Consider the following 20,813-nt stretch of genomic DNA (forward strand, 5'->3'; position numbering starts at 1 on the left):
ACGTACCATCTGTTGTACACAAAGCATACTAGAATATTCCAAACCTTCAAAACTGACCCCTTTGTTACCTTGGTTACCACAAATGAACAAGGTAGAAGTACTGTTTTTGTATAGGGCAATAATGTAATAAGGTCTCGTCCAGTAAGGCTGCCTGTGATAGGTTGGTGAGGTCCATGTGCTGTGTGGGGGAAGGGGTTCTCCTTCTCTGTCAGTATCCTCCTTCTGGGCTGCAGTTCCTTTCAAGCTGGCAGCCTTGAGGGAGTAGCCTGAAGGGAGTGGCCCGTAGGTCTATAAACAACCAGTGGCTGGAAAGTTACCATGTCTCTATGGCGGACCACAGACCAGTCTCTCATTAATACAAACTCAACAGGATATCAATCACTGAGGTGAAATGATCTGCCGCCCAAGGAAATAACAAACATTTAATCATATTGCAAATGAATGAAATCAATTACAAATGAAGATTAACTCTTACCTACTCCACCATGATTATTGTAAACCAGAGATAGAAAGCAAGAGGTGAGGAAGGAGGAGTAGGACAAGCCAGAGCTGAGGAGAAGGTCTCTGGAGAGGGCGTTCCCTGTCTCCGTAAAAACGCAGAAGTAGAAATTGGTCTTTAAGGCTGATATATGCTTCTGCGTTTTTCAAAAAACGGACACATGGGAACGCCCTCGACGCCGTGGAACGCCCTCTACGAGCTCTCCGTTAGCCCTCGGAGAGCTTGATGTGCACCTCCTGAATTTTCAAACTATCCGCTACGGAGACCCCCTTGGCTGTGATTGGTCAGTATTAAGAACCGCTTGCGTCAGGGGCGAGGTTGCCGTTAAGCAGGACAAACAGAATCCTTTGATTCTGCCATTGCTTGTTAAGTTTTTACAATTCATATTTCAGCTAAACAGTACATGTAAATCAGCATCTGAATTAAAATTTGACAAGAAATGGGCAGTGTAGTTGCTGAAAATGTGCGTATTTTATTATATATAAATTTACAAATTTGCCATTTCATCAATAAAACACGCACATTTTCAGCAACTACACTGCCTATTTCTCGTCACATTTTAATTCAGATGCTGATTTATATGTACTGTTTAGCTGAAATATGAATTGAAAAAACTTTACAAGCAATGGCGTTCAAAGGATTCTGTTCGTCCTGCTATCACGGCAACCCCCCCGCACCTGACGCAAGCGGTTCTTAATACTGACCAATCACAGCCAAGGGGGTCTACTTGGCGCTCCGTAGCTACGACAGATAGTTAGAAAATTCAGGAGGTGCACGTCAAGCTCTCCGAGGCACTCCGAGGGCTGACGGAGAGCTCGTAGAGGGCGTTCCAAGGAGACAAGGGCGTTCCCATGTGTCCATTTTTCGAAAAACGCAGAAACATATATCGGCCTTTAACCTTACAAGCATGGGCATCAGCAGCATTTTGAGAGTGGGGACACACACATTTTGCCGGGTGGTCTGGGGGTTTCTCCCCCAGAATTTTTTTAAGATGTAGATGCAATTTCCCGCATTCTGGGGCATTTACCACAACTATTTACCATAGTTGTTATACATATAGGCTACCGAGGGGCTGGACATTAAAATATATTGAAAACTTAACTTCCCAATAACCAATGGGACATCTTCAACTACCTGTCACCTCAGTAACAGTGCTGTCTCCACTGCCCCTGCCTCTGACTCACTCTCAATCTCAACCACCGAGGCTGTATCAGGAGACATGGAGATGCATTGAGCATTCTTTTATATGGATAGTTGAAATAAGCTTTAATGTAGATTGTTCATATGAAGATTTCTGAGATGTAAAACATGTTATCAGCATATCAAATTCACAATTGGTATAGGTTTAGTAGCCTAATAATTATGTAAGCTACATAAAAAATTTGCATCTCCCTAAAGCATGACTGGACAGTTCAGAAATGGTCAAATGTGTGTTCAACCTATAGTCTTTTTCACAGATCACATCCTTAGGATGTAAGCTTTCAGAAAATACATGGTTTAGGTGTTTGAATCAGTTTCCCTAAATGGCACAGCCCCCAAAAATTTCAGCCATATACTCCATTTACCAATACCATATTTATTATGCATGGGCAGCATACAAATATGGAAAGAAGGACGTGTCTCTTGTCTCATTAGATAACATCCTGAGGGTATAAGCTTTCAGAGGATATATGGTTTTAATGGTTGAATCAGTTTTGCCATCATGCTACAGGCTAACATGTGGCAATGACATTTTTCAAATTGCCAAAATTACAAGTTGACCAACCTTGTTTAATTTGGAAGACAATTCTGAATAAAAAGTTTCTTTCTTCTTTTTTTTCAGCCGTTAGAAAAACTAGCATGTTAGCTAAAGTTAACTGCAGATTATCTCACGGTTGTTATGGCAACAACAAAAAACACCAGCAATTTATTTTGTAGATATTTGGAAAAAGCATCCTTGTCATCTCTTTCTGCCTGAAACAGATGCCTAGGTCTGAACATATGGAGCTAAATCAGGGCGAAATGTTTTGTTAATTCGAAAAAAAAATCTTTCGTCAAAAAAGTTAAGCTTGACATTGAAAATGTAATGTGTTTTTTTTCTCAGTTTCAGACTTTTGGCCCCGATTTTGCGTAGTGGGCGTGGCTTCAACTCAGAGGCAGGAATTATGAGTGACAGCTAACAAAGAGGTAGAAGATTCGGCAGTTAGCATAGCGTCCGCTCCGCCAACCCAGTCTCACACTTCTGTGTATCTATGACACAGGTTTACACATCTATTTTGCTTGCCATATATGCGCCATGCAGAATTCACCTTCCATTAAATGAACATCTCACTGTATACAGCAACCATGCTCTGTTCAACAGGATCAGAATGTGCACAATGTTTTCTATTCATTATTCTCAAAATTTGTGTAACTGACAATTCCACACAAGCCTGTAAATAAAAGTACATGGGAAAAGAACTACCAGTAGCTACCATACATAGGCTTTTTCTGCATCCATTTCTGCGGAAGCAGTCAAGGTCTCTTCGTCATCTTAATCATCATCATCATCCTGTGATGAAAAGCATTCTGTTGGGGGTAACTGCTACTACAAGTTGAATAAGCACCAACTGATATTTACTTTGTATCATGTTGAATATGATTAAAACCAAGGTGACGTAGAGGCTAGAATCACAAGTTTATAGGCCTAAGCAAAATAAGCCTTATCTGTTCGCAGTGTGATTTTATGTTTAATATAACATTGAACATGCTATTTTATTAAGTCCATCACTTTTTACCTGTAATATTAACGGACAGTGGGGTTAAATGTTCAATGTATGGACTGGCATTCAAATACTGCATTCAAATGTATGCATTGACTCGGCAGCAATCGTTTCCCACGCCAATTGTCTCTACGCTGCTACAGCCGTGTTGCTTTTTTCAGAATCAGAATCAGAAGGGATTTTGTTCGCCATGAATGTTTGCACAAACAAGGATTTTACTTTGGCAGGAAGGTGCATACCTTAAACATATAGGAATCTTGAAACTTAAATATGTGGTCTAACTATACAAAAGGAGCAAAGTCTAGCTGATACTAAAGACTAAAAAATAAAATGTAAAATATAAATGTATATTTTATTATATTTAAATGTATATTTAAATATAATAATAAAATGCCGGCGGGTGCCATGGTGGATCCTTGTATCAGAGCTCCACTGATGTTGGCTTTTAATAGTTCAATAGTTTAATAGTTTAACAGCGCTCAACTCAGATTGCTACTCCGAGTTGACTTAACAAATTCAAATCAGCTTTTCTGGATTCGAAAAGGCTGAGTTTCCCATTTTAAAGTAGATCAACTCAGAGTTCAGGGTTAGGCTCACAGTTTGTTAAACCTGCTACCTGGAATACCCCCCAGATCGACGACCTGTAGATTTGAGAGCTGAGACCCTGACCCTGTTGGGCACTGAAATGTGCACTCATGGCTTCAGCAAAGAATACTGGGGGTACTGTTATTTGCAGGATATTTGTAGCCTCTGACTGCATTCCCCATTTGTAAACAATACTTAGAAGACATTTTTATTTTGTGTGAAATTTTGTTTAGTTTGTCTAAATCTTTTTTTTTCTAATTATCTGTGATCGATGTATCGGATCGTGGAGGGGAGATGCTGCACATGCACAAGAACGTTTTAGTCTTTTTTGAGTTTTTGTCTGAGTTCAATCAGTAGCACATATATATCTAAATGTCTTATTGTATGTGTGTGTGTGTGTCTCTTAGTTGTTTTTGTGGTGTGTATAATGGTTTTATAACTGCCGGGTCACAAATGACCCTAAGACAGTCTTTGTACCCTAGTGATGTGCAGCTTTCACGGAAATATGAACAAAGGCAATGTTTCACTTTTTCACTCTAGGGAAAGTCATACATTTTCAAGTTGAAGGGGGGGGGGGGTGTTCTCTGCTGATAAAATAGTCGCATTTTTGACCCCGAAGACAACACAAGGGTGAAAGCAAAGAGACAGAATGCAATTGTCATTATCAGTAAATAAATGCATACATTGTCAATATAGCACACCTAAATGTGTTTGTAAATGTGTTTGGAATTATTTGGAAAATATGTTTACATTATTATGTTCTTAAAACCCGTTAGCGATCCGCAGCCCCGCGGCTGGCCGTACTTGTTTTGTTCCAAACTGAGATGTACACAATTGTTGTGTGTACAATGTAGACATGCCTTTTATGGTTAGAAAGCCAAGTGTGATTCTATTTATATGAACCATTTCAAAATCATAACACAACAGCAGGTACAATCAATGTCTTTGTCCGACCACCAACACATAAACAGAAAAAAATACACTACTCACTTTTCACTATACTACGGCTTTTCGCCTAGCTGGATGGGTCAAGAATTCACTCCACTCTCACTCTGGCTAACGTTTTATCAAGACCAATCCATCGGGATTGATTAATTCCTTCTTTCTGCCTAATACACATCAGCTATACATCCAGTTTCTGTTCGTCGCCATCCAGCTATCTACGAGGGGGCAACATTGCCATGGTAAAACAACCTAGAACCTATAATCCACAATGTTTGTTGCTAACCTTATCCAGTACCCTAGACAAATCTGTTATAACGTTACCTAAATGTTCTAATTTAGTAGGGGATAATCCACTAACATGCTTTAATACATATTCAGATGTGCGGGTAATATACAATCTGATTCTTTAAACGTCTGATCTTTTAACAGTGCATCACAAACGCTCGAGCGAGATCGGTCTTAAATATGGCAGCGTTCTGTTCGGAAGTGACGTAGGTGACATCTATTCTCCTGCAACTCTACTGTGTTGATTGTATTTGCTGCTAACTTCAGGGAACCACGGAAAGGCTCCACGATCCACCATTGCTGTAAAAACTGGTCCAGTGGAGTGAACGGAGTTGACGCAACTCTCTCTTTACATGGCTCTGCTGTAACTTGCATAATTTGCAGATACTGAAAATGTTGTGAGACAAGGGGCAGGGGTTCGTAATCTTTTGAAATAAAATACAACTAGCAATTACTGGTCTATAATCAGCAATCAGAAAAGAGCTTTTTCATTTCAAATTACGTAGTTTTGTTTACAATGATATATTGGGGGGGGGGGGGGGGGGCGCAGACAAATCTTATTTTGCCTAGGATTGGGGGGGGGTTGTGTCCCCCCCATTCCCCCCGGGATTTCTGCCAGTGAGTGATGGGGTAGAAGCGTTGTTCAGCTACAGCTATTGAACCATGGTTATGTATCAGTTGCAAATGTCATACATTTGGACAGCCAACTGTGGAGTTAAGTGATTATAACTTAACAAATAAACACAGAGCGAGGTTTCTGACGAGTGTCAAGCACCATGCCTTTATTTCGACTCCCCTTTACAGCCCCTCCCCCTAGGCTATATCACATCCTGTCATATCAAAGCCCTTAACACTACACCAACAAACCTTACAGTGGTGTATTACCTTAGGAAGGCCTCTTCTCACACATACCCAAATCACAGCTGGGATTCTTACCTTGGACTAATGACTGTCACTAAGTCTCCCACGAGTCACTGTCCGTCTCTCGCTCTCTCTTGCATGCACACGCGCACTAAATAAAGGGTATTGAATCAATTCTATTGATTGGTGTTCTCTGCTCAGAATAGAGTGGTGCAAGGGCTGAGTCATCTTCCCTTGTGGCTTTGTCATCGATCCCTCTCTCTCTTCCTCTCAGTGCCAGAGACAGCTGATAAAACACCCGATTACACAGACTGGCCAGGCCATAAAGCAGCACAACTGAGATCTGTGGGAAAGAAGAAGAAAGTTTTGTTTTTGTTCCTTGCTTTCCCAAATTCTTGGCGGCAGCACAGGTTAGGTTGGGTCAGCAGGTCAAGAACAGCATGTGTCTGTATGAATCTTTGGGGTTGACTGGTGACAGGAATCTCTCTGTTTGCATCCAGTAGACACTGACCAGCCCTGTCACCCCGTCCTGTTCCTACTTGGTCACATACCAGTTCCCTCAACAAAAACTGATGTAAAACAATAATGTCCATCACATTTCCGGTCCTATATGGTCTTACCACCCATTTCGTAGACAAAACTGGTCTTGTTCACTTAAGGACGATTTCTACTTCTCCGACTCCATTATGGACAGACGCACGCACAGAGTCGGACGGATTGGTTGAATTTATACTACTCCGACGGCTCTGCATGCTGAAAGCAATTCACCGCCAGAACAGTAGGTGGCATTGCACTGCGATGCTAGCTAGGTTATCGAAAAGTTGGAGCAAATGTACAAATTAGCCGTTTCATCAATAACATGAGCACATTTTCAGCAACTACACTGCCCATTTCTCATCACATTTTAATTCAAATGCTGATTTACATGTACTATTTAGCTGAAATATGAATTGTAAAAACTTACAACAATGGTGGTCAAAGGATTCTGTCAGAGAATGGCTGTGTCTACTATCGCGCACTTTACGACCAGACCTTTCGTTTGAGTACCATATTAAGCAAATCACCAGAACCACATTTTTCCATCTACGTAATATTGCCAAAATACAAAAATTCCTCTCAAAGGATGATGCTGAAAAACGAATACATGCTTTTGTTACGTCCCGATTGGACTACTGCAATGTGCTGTTCTCTGGCCTCCCAATTACCTACCAAAATCTTTTACAGCGGTTGCAAAATGCTGCTGCTAGACTGTTGACTAAAACAAGAAAGTTTGATCATATAACCTCTACTCTTATCTTTTTACACTGGCTCCCTATCCAAGCCAACTTTGATTTCAAAGTTTTACTACTAACTTACAAATCTCTGCATGGATTGGCACCACTGTACTTCTTCGGTCTCCTTGCACCCTATTGCCCCGCAAGGACTCTAAGATCTCAAGATTGTCTCTATGTAAACCTGGGGTGTGCGTTTGCCTATGTGTGTATCACATGTAACTTTAAAATTGTAATTAGGGTTCCTCCGGTAGGAGGGAACCTATTGTTTTTGTTAGTATTCTTATTATTATATTTCTCCGTTAAATGGCCTAATAGCTCAAAGTCCTGGACCCGATTTTTTCCAATTTGGCCCAATGATACAACAGGTCACTCACTACTCCCAGGCGGCTAGTGGCCCCATTACTCCAAAATGCCGGAAATTTGGTATACGTACCTTATTTCTCATGGGGAACAAAAAAGCCTCAGGGAGCCATATTGTCAGACTTACGAATTTTCTTGTACTGTCCAAATTTGGTACAACCTTCAAAACCCTTCTCCTCATGAACCATAGATCCAATCGACTTGAAATTTGTAACAGATGTGTAGAATACATGTTTTTATCAAGGGTCAAATTGAATAAGAAATGCATTACAAAATGGCTGAAAGGGGTGTATTTATGTGAATGTCCACATTGCCTCCATATCTTTGTGTCAATAAATCTAATATAATATTGACTCATGGTTTTTCAAACCTAATAGGGTTCAAGATGACATCACTCTGAAGTACCATAAACAATTTCACCTTGGTATGTCTATATATGATTGAATCAATTGAATTGTTCCACAGCATGCGCTCCAAATTCTCACAGACTCATCCTGCCCCTTTACACTAGGGTAAACCACCTGTCCCGCTTTGCGTTTTCAGCATTTTCACTTTTTGACCTGCACGTCGCATACTGAAAATGCTGTACGATACAGCGCAAAGCGGGACAGATGGTCACCCTACTTGACACGCGCAAGCTTGGCGCGACGCACGCACATCCTTTCTGGAAATTGTGTGCTGACCAAGATCCCACCCTCGGTCTTTAGCTCCTGTTTTATTTTGCTTCCAATTGCAGCTCGCCCTTACAAATATAAATTCTTTTTCGGCGGCCATTGTTGTTTTCAACTGGAATCGCCTGATAGCCGTGTTGGAGGCAGCCACGTTCGGTAAGTCATGTCACCTATTTTTACACATTTTAAGCTACAATCGATGATTGGCCTCATGAAAGTACACTACTCTTGAATGATGGTGAAGGTTTGAGCACTTTTAGACCTTTAGATCGTGAGCTTGAAGTGACGGAAAACTGAACTCTAAAAGTAGCTATCTTTTTCCCTCTGTGTTTATAATTAGTGAATCATTTTGCATCTCGACGAATTCTTCACCAAGAAGGTGGAGGTGGTTATCCTTCAGCAGAAAAAGTGATTCCCCACAGACCTTCGGCTCAGAATTTTGATTCGGGTCGTGAAAGTCATTCTACAGTTCTGTCTACACCCAAAAAATCGAGCAGGGCAGCCTTCAAGAGATGTGGGAATCGTGCTTTTAGCCAGATGCTCCAATTATTTTTGTGATTTGTGGACTTTTTGAGGACAATTGGAGTGAGACTGCGTCCCGGGGTACATCGTTTTGACGTTAGCCTCAAAGTCCGACTCGGCTCACCCACTGGCATTGTATTTCACTCAATTCTACTCCAAAAACGTCAGGGAAGACTGCTTTTTGTAGACAAAAGCCTGCTAAAGATAGCCATCACATCTGATTTTTCAAGGCGAGCCTGTTTCATTCGTCATGTACCCTGAGAAAGCAACCAACGTTAGCCAGGCTAGTTTAGCCAATTTCACTAGGTCAAGTTATTTGGACGTCTCTGACAGTCAGCAAAACTATTTACAGGCAAAGGTCAAGCTTGTCTTTGGTCAGATGTGTATATATTGACCATGTTAGAGCTAAATACTCTTGCCAGAGCCTGCAATCAAACCCGTGTTTTGAGTGACTTTACATGGGTCTCCATCAGGTCAACACATTTGGATTCAAGTTTGAACTAGTCCTATTGCATTTCACAGTAAAAACTGTAGTTTTTATCAAGTGTAGATGGAAAAAGCTTCATTTTTTACTACTGACATGAACCCTTTCTTCACTTTGACAGGTCTGGAGGGTCATGAGGAGGCCTGCTCAACAGAGTGCAACAGAGCATGCTGACAGCAACAACAGAGGATGCTGAGTGTAACAGAGGATGCAACAGAGGATGCTGAGAGCAACACAGACCCCTTGCTGGACTACCGCTCTATAGCTGGACACCGTCTCTTCAGCCCTGACCCCAAGACAGCTTCATCCAACGGGCCTGCCCTGCCTGCCAGCCTGCAGGCCCTGCCTCCACGCCCTGCCTGCACGCCCTCCAGTATTGACCCTTGCAACATCTGCTGATAGAAAGGCAAATTACAGCCTTGAAAGGCAGAGGAAAATGGCAGTATGTGCAATTAAGCCAAAACATGAGGAAAATAGAGGAAATTAGCTTTCCACGGTGTGATTTTGAAAAGCAAAAAATACTGGGTGATGAAACACACATATTTAGGAAAAGTCAAGAAAGCAAGGTCCTGGAATTTGATCAAGTGCAAAGATAAAACATTTATATCTTCACTGGGGTCTAATGACCTCTGCTCTGCACTTCAACTGTTAATTTAATGAAGTATTTAGCTAATGTAGTTTGTGGACTTGTTTTTTTATGTGTGCTACAGGAGGCGTGGCTTTGGAGACACCTCAAAAGCGAGGGATGGCTCTATGCTTTTAATGCTAGCTTGCTAACTGCTATCCTCTCTGAGTTACACATAATGGCCGCGTTTCCCAGATTCGTTAAGAAGCTCTTAAGCTCTAAGAGCTTCTTAGGAGCATTATAAGAGTGCTCCTAAAAAGCTATTAGCCCTAAGAGCTTCTTAACAAATCTGGGAAATGCGGCCTACAGCTTTAATAAAAACACCCATAACATTCAAAAGCAGGGGCGTTTCTACATGGGGGCCTACAGGGGCCTAGCCTGACGTTGTCATACTCATAATTCTAGTCAGAATATGAGTCTGAGAACTCTCCGTTGGGCTTTGACTACGGGGCGTGTTTCAAACGAGCCTGGAAAACAAATGCCTCTTAGCTCAATTGGATAGACCTACAACCAATCAGAGCAACGTAATATGTTGTTTGTTCAAAACAAATTCAACTTAAGCGCTCTTTTGTGACGTGGGTGATTACGTTACTGTTGATCATCTGTCCATCATCGTATAAAGCCCGCCCTGGCAATTTCATTGGTACGCCCAGATTCTGGTTTTCTGTAGTTGTTTCCCAATACGAGACCCTCCAGACCCAACTTCCCAACCAAATTTTTTTGTGGGCGGGGAGAAGTTGGGCTGGCAGCCAGGCTAACAGGGGCCAGTGCCCCTGTAAAAATGTTCCTGGCCCCCCCTGTGGCCCCCCCTTTTTTTTACACGTTTTTCTTCTTCTAGTAGTCATCGTGAACTGAGGAAGGGACATTGCAGTCTTTTTAATTAAAAAAAGTTAGAGAAACATATCATAAAAAAGTTAGAGAAACATATCAAGGTATTGACAGAGTTGAGGAGCTGGAAGAGGGAGAGCCAGAGCATTTTGTATGATTTTAATGTAAAGCAAAATTAAAGTATTCAATGTTTAAACATCATTTGTTTCCGTTTTTAATGTGCCCCTCTGATTAAACACTGGCCCCCCCTTGGCCCCCCCAGTAAAATTAGTCTAGAACCGCCACTGTTCAAAAGTACTAGTTGGCCCACTGTAATTGTTTGTTATTATGAAGTGCATGTGAAAGTACAAAGAATGTTTGGAAGAAAAATGTTTGTAATAGGGGTCGACCACACCAATTATCGGCGCCGTTAATAAGCATTTTTATGGTTATCGGTCATTTTCAAAACCAATTTGCCAATAAAATATATCTGTATTTTTATGTGTTGCTTGTTGTGGTTTACATTTATTTTACAAATTTAGTAAAGTTTTAGTTTAAATTTAGTTTCACAAAATGTTTACGGAATGCTGCTGGATGAGTCATAAATGTTCTAATTTGGCACATTGATACTACATCCAAGTGGGTGATTGTCCGTTGCACAAATTTATTTCAGTAACCTAAGCCAGGACACATCCCCACTGATGCTAGGCATGATTTGAAATTCCCTTCCATGACAAGTTATGGCACCCCAAACAACCTTTCTAAAAACTGTAAGTAAGTTATTCTTTACAGCAGCAACCCAGTCATCCCGTTGTCCCATTTTCATAGGAAATGTACAAGCAACTTTGGCTGAATCTAACAACGCTTACCACAGGAGAAACAGCTTACTTTTTAATACAGTTACTGAACATGACACTATTCAACACTGAGAATAGCTCAATGGGCTGGGATGGTGACCTGTAAAGTATTAGGTAGTAGGTTGGAATCCAGCCATTATCTTTTGGTCTGTCATCATTTTCATTATCTGTTTAGTTAAACAGGATGACATCATTCTGAAATACCTTGCACAATTTCATGCAATTTCACCTTGAAATGTCAACCGTTTCTTAACCTTTGTCGCAAAGCTAAAAAGGTTTGCGACCTTTGTAGCTTTGCCCTTTCTATTCATACAATCTCAACAGTTGGTGTGTAGCAGAGAGGATAGAGAGACTGATTTGTAACCTTATGGTCATGAGTTCAAATCCCCATTCAGCCTGTTGTTGACCAAACATGAAGTAGTTTTGCTCTTTTGTTGTCCAACTCTCGATCTTCTACAGTATACATGTTTATAATATTTTGCGGAGGAACCCGCATCGCTGCTTGCAGCTTTATTTATAGCTTATGTTCACATTGCCCATCTAGATGTTACAAATAAAGTAAACTTGATACTGTATATTGTTACTGTTATAGTTCCGTTGCTGTATATTGTTATTGTTATAGTTTTTGTTACTAGTTGGAGACAACGGGGGACTGGTTGTTTTCATCCTTATTCGTATAAGTATAACCTATTTTAGAGTTCTTTCCCCTGGAACAGATTTCATGTTCCAACCGAGGGGGGCTGTCGCTGTCTTGGTGTGTGGGGCTGCATCAAATACCCTTTTAGCTCTGTTAAATTGCTGCACTAGTCCACACTTGACAGGTGGGGATCTCATTCTATTATGACTGTAACTGTTAGCTGCTCCTGGCATTCTCTAATCCCTGCTCTCCTCTCTCTGCCCCCCCCCCCCCCCACACACACACACATCCCCTGTTGTGTGGGTGGTTTGAGCTGTCAGGACCTGCCTGGTCGCTGGTCTACCAACGCTGGACCAGTTCGTCAACCGGAATCCAGTCTCCATGACAGCCAACAGCGAGTTTCCAGGTCCCATCCAACGTTTATAAAGCCGAACAATGGATTTTGGTTCAAAACACATTGACACTGTATGACTATGTATAGCTTGTGTTCTACTCCTCTCTCTTACCAACCGTCTCTGGAGGAGGGGATCCCTCTCTGAATTGCTCCTCCCAAGGTTTCTTCCATTTTTTCTCCCGTTGGGAGTTTTTCTTGTCTTCCTTGAGGGTTTAGGTTGGTTGCGGGGCAGTTCTATGGGCGTATGTGAAGCCCTCTGTGACATGCTTGCAAAAAGGGCTATACAAATACATTTGATTTGATGATTTGATTACAAAGTACACTGCAATACAGTGTACTTTCCGTGCACTCCTTCACTGATAAGTGCTGTCTGAAATGGAACACTTACGTTCAACACTTGGACTGGAAGTGACGGACGCAAATCTGCACACAACACCCTCAAAACCTTTCAAAATGAACGCACATCTCCACACCAAGTGGAAAAAGCTGCCGAAAGGGCTCCTCCTCTTCCGCTATGTAGCCAAGATGGCGCCCGTTTAGGGCGAGTAGTGTCCATCGTTGTACACTGTTTTTTTGGACCGTTTGCAGTGCGCCGGGTACTTTCAATGCACTGAATTCTGCTGGTTTTGTGAGTGAAGTGCCCCTAAGCACTGAAAGTCAGTGCTCGAAATGCACAAGTGCACGGTAGTAGACACAGCTAATGTCTAATATAGGGAGAACTGCCACTCTCGAGAAACTTCCGGGTTCTGAACTGGTTGCAGTTCCAATCAAGTTCCATATCAGGGCGCTAACGGTCGAGTGCAGAATGAATGGAGGTCTATGGAGCGATACCCCTCAAAATCCCCTTTTCTCAGGATATAATTTTTTGTCTTGTAATTTGAATTCTGAATTCGAAAGGGGAGGCAAATAAAATACACACCGCTGGGTGAAAACATTTTTACGTCGCCTTTCTGTTCTAAAAAGCCTTTGAAAAAGTCATTGACATCATACACATCATACGACCAGAGCTATTGCTTGACGGCAAGCTCTGGTTACTTCCACTTTTCTTTCGAGGCATCAATAACACAGCTGACAGGTCAGGCTCTCCCTGTCAATACACATGCTAGAAAGAGTTTTGGCATGTTAATGTTGTTGCTAATGTTGCTAATGCTCTGACATTCTGGTTCTGCTTCGGATGCCATCAAGTGGGATCCATGGTCGTAATCAGTCCTTCACTAACCAATCAGCATTCGTTAGCAGAATGCTAGCGTGTTATGGGCAACAACGACTTACCCTGTAAGAAACCGGATGGACATAAGTACTCGTTCATTCAACTTTTGATCTGTAATCCATGTTGAACATGCAAAAACTACAATCAAATCTGAGATTTCTCAACGACAATAAGGCAAAAGAGACAAATTTAGCCGTTTAGCTCCATAGACTCCCATTCATTTTACACTCGACCGCGATCACTCCTAGTGTAACTCTGGTGGAACTGCAACAAAATTCGGTACAATGGGGCTTAATAGGGAGTGGCAAGGCTCTCCTTAAACAGGCTCTGATTCTGTTCTCTTGTTGGTCAAGGCAAATCCGCCCCCGCCCCTGACGCAAGCAGTTCTTAATCCGGACCAATCACAGCCAAGGTGTATCCGTAAAATGACGGACGGACGGATAGTCTGGAAAATCAGGAGGTGCACGTAAAGCTCTCCGAGGGGTTTTGAGAGGGCACGGAGAGGGAGTTCCTTGACGGAGAGGGCGTTCCCTGTGTGTGTGTCCATAAAAACGCAGAAGTATAAATTGGCTTTTAGTATTCTTCCTGTATGTCACTATCCTTGCATCACTGGCAAGAAACAATCATCCAGATGAAGAAGTTGTTTCCAATGACCTCACCCTGCATGTGAATCAGGTATTGTTTAACCCAAGGGTTGTAATCAGGTGTGTTGGAGCAAGGAAACATCTAAAACATGCAGGACAGGGGGCCCTCAGGACCAGGATTGGGAACCCTTGGTTTAACCTAAACAACAGGACTGTTGTGCTGCTAATAGGCCTGGGACAAAAGTGGATCCCAGTATTGGGTTTCATAGGTCCCCTGATAATGTCTGGCCCAGTGTTCCGTACCCTCCACACCCCATGCACCACCCCCCTGCCCCAGGCCAGGGGAATGCAGCCCCCTTGTTTGCATGGGACCATCTACACGCTGGAACAGAATCACACTATTACAAATCTCCCACACGAAAAAATCTGAGTCTGTCTTTTTGTGTTTATGTGTAGTGTTATGGGGGCACACCACATTATCAATGCACAGTTTGTGCTATTAGATTATATAGTTATTAGCACCATAACCCAACATCCCAGGAACTGTGCTCGCTCTCTTTCTTAATGATAGTGCTAGCAGTCGACATCACAGACGTCTGTAGAAAATGTTAGGGAACACAAAATATGCATTTGAAACCCACATATACTCAATGAGCAACAAGTTCAAGATTTGACTGCGGACAGCACAGTAATGTCATAAATATGCAGTGTTGGGAAGGATACTTTCAAAACGTATTCCGTTACAGAATAAATGCCCAAAAATTTAATTTGTAACGTATTCCGTTACATTTCTCAATCTGAGTAACGTATTCTGAATACTTGGATTACTTCCACATTGAATTGCATTTCATAATACATATAATATATTATCATACCATAACATGTGTAGGAGCCATTATTGTTCTCCTATGGGGTTAATAGGGTTTGGTCTTGTTTCATTTGAGTATGGTTTGTGGTGGTGGTGATTTGTGGTGGTGGTCATTTGGGTTTATATTTAATAAAGGGGAACACCCCAAACATACTTCAGTCTGGACATTGGTTCTGTACATTGCATTATAACTGGATCCCCCGCACCCAGAAGCGACTAATGTGGTAGGACTAGATAGTCACTACAAAGTAAAAATCCCGACCTTTTGGACAAAGTAAAAATCTCGACCTTTTGGAAAAGGTAGAAGCCACTTTGGATTACTCACCTGGAAAAGTTTGGAGTGCACGACAGCTGGGCTAGCTCAGATGCATGACAAGGCAACAGACTTCATTCAATCATGGATCCATCGCTGTCAGAAAAGTAAGCTCCTCAAATAAGGTATGAGGCATGACGACAGTACAGGATGTCTTCGGTGAGTGCAGTCATCCTTATAAAATATTTTTACTACAGCGTGGACCACAGCTTGACACGCGGAGGCCTCCAGCCCATTCCAGGAGTTTGTGCTTGCCGGGCACATGGCCAGTGATATTGTGGTGGCTTTCATTCATTCATGTTTAAAGTGTGGATATTTAACAGCTCATCGGATGAATGTGTTGGTGTTTTGTGACATTGTCGAAGTTATTGGCCGCAGTAAAGGCCAAGTAAAGCACAACGCAGCAGGCTATGGTTGTTGATTTAGTTGAAAATGTCTTATAAGAATATTGATAACCCTGAAATGGAGCCTACTGGCATTCAAGGCGAAAAGAGACAAAGGAAGGTTGATAAAGGGTATTGTTTTAGCCGTGGAACAGTTACAAAAGGAAATAAGTGATGTTTTTAACCTTGCAAGCAAAATAAAGGAAAAATAAGAGAATTATGGTCAAATGTAAATGTTTCTATAGTTCAACAACAACTGAAATGCTTTAATACATTGTGTGAAAATTCATCATCTCTACACAACATATTGTTAAAGGATTTTAATTTGGATCAAAAACAAACACAAGAAGCCTGGTTTCATGTTAAAAGGGCCGCAAATGACGCATTTATGCGTGAAGTTCACACCTGGTTAAACGAAAATGGGGTTTTGGATGAAGTTACACTAATTGATGCAAGTGAAAAGGAATGTCATGAGGATGATCGCAATACGCAAACTGCTGAACATATCGTGGTCACTAATCGTGTGAATCCTGAAGACAGCGCATCTAATGTATCCAAGCGCTCAGGGTCGAGCACTGCCTCTGAAGAGCAGCTGCAAGTCACTCACAGGCTAGCAAAGGACGATCACGCGGCACTCGTGGAGAAAGACGCAGCTTTAAAATGGAAACATGAGTTAGAGGAGCAAGAGCAAAGACACAGGCTGGAAGCTGAAAGAATAAGAAAACTAAAAGAACAAATGGAAATGTACACTGAAATGGCTGCCGCCGCTGTCAGTTCTGCAGTGTCAGCAGTTCTGTAGGAGGAAGGTCTGGCACAAATGGGATGAATTCTTACGTGAGCAAAGGGCTCAAGGAACAAAAACGGACCGTATTAAACCCCAAATTAAAGGAATTTGTGTCTAACGTTACTGCTCAGCACCCCGGCATTTGTGCCAGGTGCGAGGCCTAAAATACACAGCCATGTAAAGTCATACACACAGGAGAAAATATAATACAACAACAAATCACAAAGAGATGCCATTCTCGGATATGATTCACAAATAGAGCCTGAGTTGGCTACTTTAAAGCCTCAATGTGTAAATGCCATGTTTAAGCCACCTGTCTCTGAACATCCTGCAGCTTCACAAAGAGAGGAGCTAGTGCATCATCACAACAGTTTACTACGCCACACGCCCAAACTACACAAGATAATGCCATCTGCACTATTATGCAAAACCAAAATGAAATCATGTCAATGCTTGTACAGCGGCAGTTAGTTGCATCTATGCCTCAGCGTGACATTCCCATTTTTGATAGCAATCCATTGCAGTGTATTTCATTTATGAGAGCTTTTGAACACTGTATAAAGGAGAGAACAAGCAGCTATCTGGATTGATTGTATTTCTTGGAGCAATACACCAGGGGGCCGCCAAGGGAAATTGTGAGGAGCTGTATGCATATGCCATCACAACAGGGCTATCAAAAGGCAAGGGACTTTTAATGGAACATTTTGGAAACGAACACTAAGTTGCAACAGCATACATGGACAAATTCTATTCATGGCCAGTCATAAAATCTGAGGATATTCATGCACTGGAGGAATTTGCTCTGTTCTTAAGAGGATGCTGCAATGCAATGTCAGAAATACAGTACATGGAGGAGCTGAACGTACCATCTCATATGAGGCAAGGGATCATGAAGTGGCCCTACAATCTGCGTGAAAAGTGGAGATCTACAGCTTGTGACATACAGGAACGGCAAGGCTTTAAAGCTACTTTTATGGACTTGGTTATCTTCCTTGAGCGACAAGTTAAGATCCTGTGTCATCCTCTGTTTGGAGACATCTCTGACAGCAGTCCCAAGTCCTGCCATAAAAGGTACATACAAGAACAGAGTCCAATCCAAGAGTGACATTAAAGGGAGCTTTGCTACATCTATCACACAGCTGGAGCCTAAGGATGGAAGTGTGTGGTATCTGCCCCATCACAGTCTACCACTACAAGGAAAAGGCAACAAAAAAAAGGCTTGCAAGTGGTTTTTGATTGCGGAGCGAGCTATAAAGGCACCTCATTAAACGGCCAGCTTCTACAGGGGCCGGACCTCACCAACTCCCTCTTTGGTGTGCTGACAAGGTTGAGAGAGGAGACCATTGCACTGATGACAGACATCCAGGCTATGTTCCATCAGGTGAAGGTGTAGGTGAAGAAACGTGGACTTTCTCCGCTTTCTGTGGTGGCCGTAAGGACATGCACGCAGATGGCGCTGGGGACGGGGGGGGACATGTCCCCCCCAGATTCCTAGTGACCCCGATCCGTCCCCACCACTCTCCTTACGTAAGGCCACAAGCATCAGTTGATACCTGCGCAGCTGATTAGGCGATGTTAGCGATGTTAGCAATGTAATAACGTGTGTAATGTTGTTAGCGTGTATTAGCGTTGTAACATTGTTAGTGTGTATTAGCAGGTAGAGGCACAAGTAAGGTTTCTGATGGTGATGCCCATATCATCTGCTGAGGCAGAGCGCAGTTTCAGTGCATTACACAGATTGAGAACATGGTTGCGATCAACCATGACACATAAAAGGCTCAATGGCATTGCTGTGTGCCATATTCACCAAGAGTCTGCTTCTAGAGAGTAAATGTGTTTGGCTGCAGAGGGAATTCTTTTTTATTTTAATCAATTTATTTTATTATTGGAAAAAATTTACAATGAAAAGTCATGCTTGTGGAGGGAATTCCGAATATTTAATTTAAAGTAGGGCTGTCAAGCGATTAAAATATTTAATCGCGATTAATCGCATTATTTCATATGATTAATTGCAATTAATCGCATTGAATCGCAAAATTATTAAATGTATTTAATCTGTAAAAATGTTACCCCAATAAATAAAAATATTTTGTGGAATTAACATGAAAAGGGTGTACTTAACTTCAGATAGGCCTAACTGGATGATAATGTCCATATAACAATTTCAGATGAAACACAACTTAAATTGTGAGGGAGTTTGGTTCACTAACAAACTACAATGCTGTATAATAAACATCCACAAAATTAGACTTATTCTAGAATATAAAATACATTTAAGACATGTTGTCTCATACCGGAGCGAACGCTGCTGCTGCTACCGCTGCTGTTTGCTGTGTTCTTTGCTTGCATGTGATAGTTTAGGCTGGAAGTATTCCGGTGATAACTACACTCAGCCAAAACATTTGTAAAGGGCATGAAGTTTTGGGGCATGATTGACATACTAATGTTTATTGCAGCTTCAGTATATATACATATATACCCCACAAAATAACGAATTGAGTTGGAATCATTTGCTGACAGCTTGGTCCCCCCCGGTTCAAAAATTCCATCTGCACCCCTGCGTCAGGAGACACGTCAGTCGGCCCAGTGGAGTACCATATGAAAATCCACATCTTTGGAGCTGTCTCCTCCAACTGCGCTAACTATGCTCTGAGAAAGACTGCAACAGATCATGTGGACAGCTACAGCAAACAGGTGACTGACACCATTCACAACAACTTTTATGTGGACGACTGTTTGAAGAGCAAGAGGCAGTGCAGCTAGTGGCAGAACTAACAGACCTTTGCTCCAAGGGAGGATTTCAGCTGCTGAAATGGACAAGTAACAGCCGGTTGGTGTTGTCATCTATTTCAGAAGAAAATTGCTCTAAACCAACAAGACTGCTGCACCTGAAACAAGACAGCTTGCCTGTGGAGAAGGCTCTGGGCCTGAGCTGGTGTGCAGAGAGTGATACTTTCACCTTTCAGCTTGCAGTGGAAAGAAAACCTCACACCAGGCATGGCATTTTGTCAATGGACAGTTCCATATATGACCCACTGGGCTTCCTGGCACCATAAACTCTGCTTCCTATGCTGCTGGAAATGTGCAGACAAAATCTGTCCTGGGACAATTCTGTTCCTCAGTTAATGGCACAGTATTGGACAGCATGGCTTCAGGATTTGGAGAAGATAGCAGAATTTAAAGTGAGGCGGTGCATCAAGCTCAGTAGCTTTGAAGGACCTCTAGAGGCTCAGTTGCATCATTTTGCTGATGGCAGTAATCATGGATACAGGACAGTGTCTTACATGAGGCTGCAGGTTGAGAGAGAAAGTGCACCTGTCGTTCATGTTGGGAAAGGCCAGAGTGGCTCCATGAAAGCAGACAACAATTCCCCGCCTGGAGTTCACCGCCGCTGTTCTGGCCGTAAAAGTGGACAAGATGTTGAAGAAGGAGCTTTTATTCCAGCTGAACAGCTCATGCTTTTGGACAGTCAGACAGTGCTGAAATACATCAACAATAACACCAAACGATTTCACACCTTCGTAGTAAACAGAGTGCCAGGCTGCCAAAAGAGAGGCCACAGACGTGTTTCAGTGGGGGTACATTGTATGAGGGCGTGAGGGACATTATTCAGAATAGCTTCTCACACACACTACTGAAATGCTCTCACACACACCACTGAAAAGCTATATGCTCACACACTACTGAAAAGCTCTCACACACACTACTGAAATGCTCTCACGCACACTACTGAAAAGCTATATGCTCACACACACTACTGAAAAGCTCTCACACACACTACTGAAATGCTCTCACACACACACTACTGAAAAGCTCTCATACACGTATATGAAAAGCTCTCACACACACTACTGAAAAGTTATACGCTCACACACGTTACTGAAATGCTCTCACACACACTACTGAAAAGCTATACCCTTACACACGTTACTGAAATGCTCTCACACACACTACTGAAATCCTCTCACACACACTACTGAAAAGATATACGCTCACACACAGTACTGAAATGCTCTCACACATGTATATGAAAAGCTCTCACACACACTACTGAAATGCTATCACACACACTACTGAAATGCTCTCACACACACTACTGAAATGCACTTGCATAATATTGTGGA

The sequence above is a fragment of the Hypomesus nipponensis genome, chromosome 7, assembly GCF_054491055.1.
Source record: "Hypomesus nipponensis isolate SF chromosome 7, ASM5449105v1, whole genome shotgun sequence".
Classification (NCBI taxonomy): domain Eukaryota; kingdom Metazoa; phylum Chordata; class Actinopteri; order Osmeriformes; family Osmeridae; genus Hypomesus; species Hypomesus nipponensis.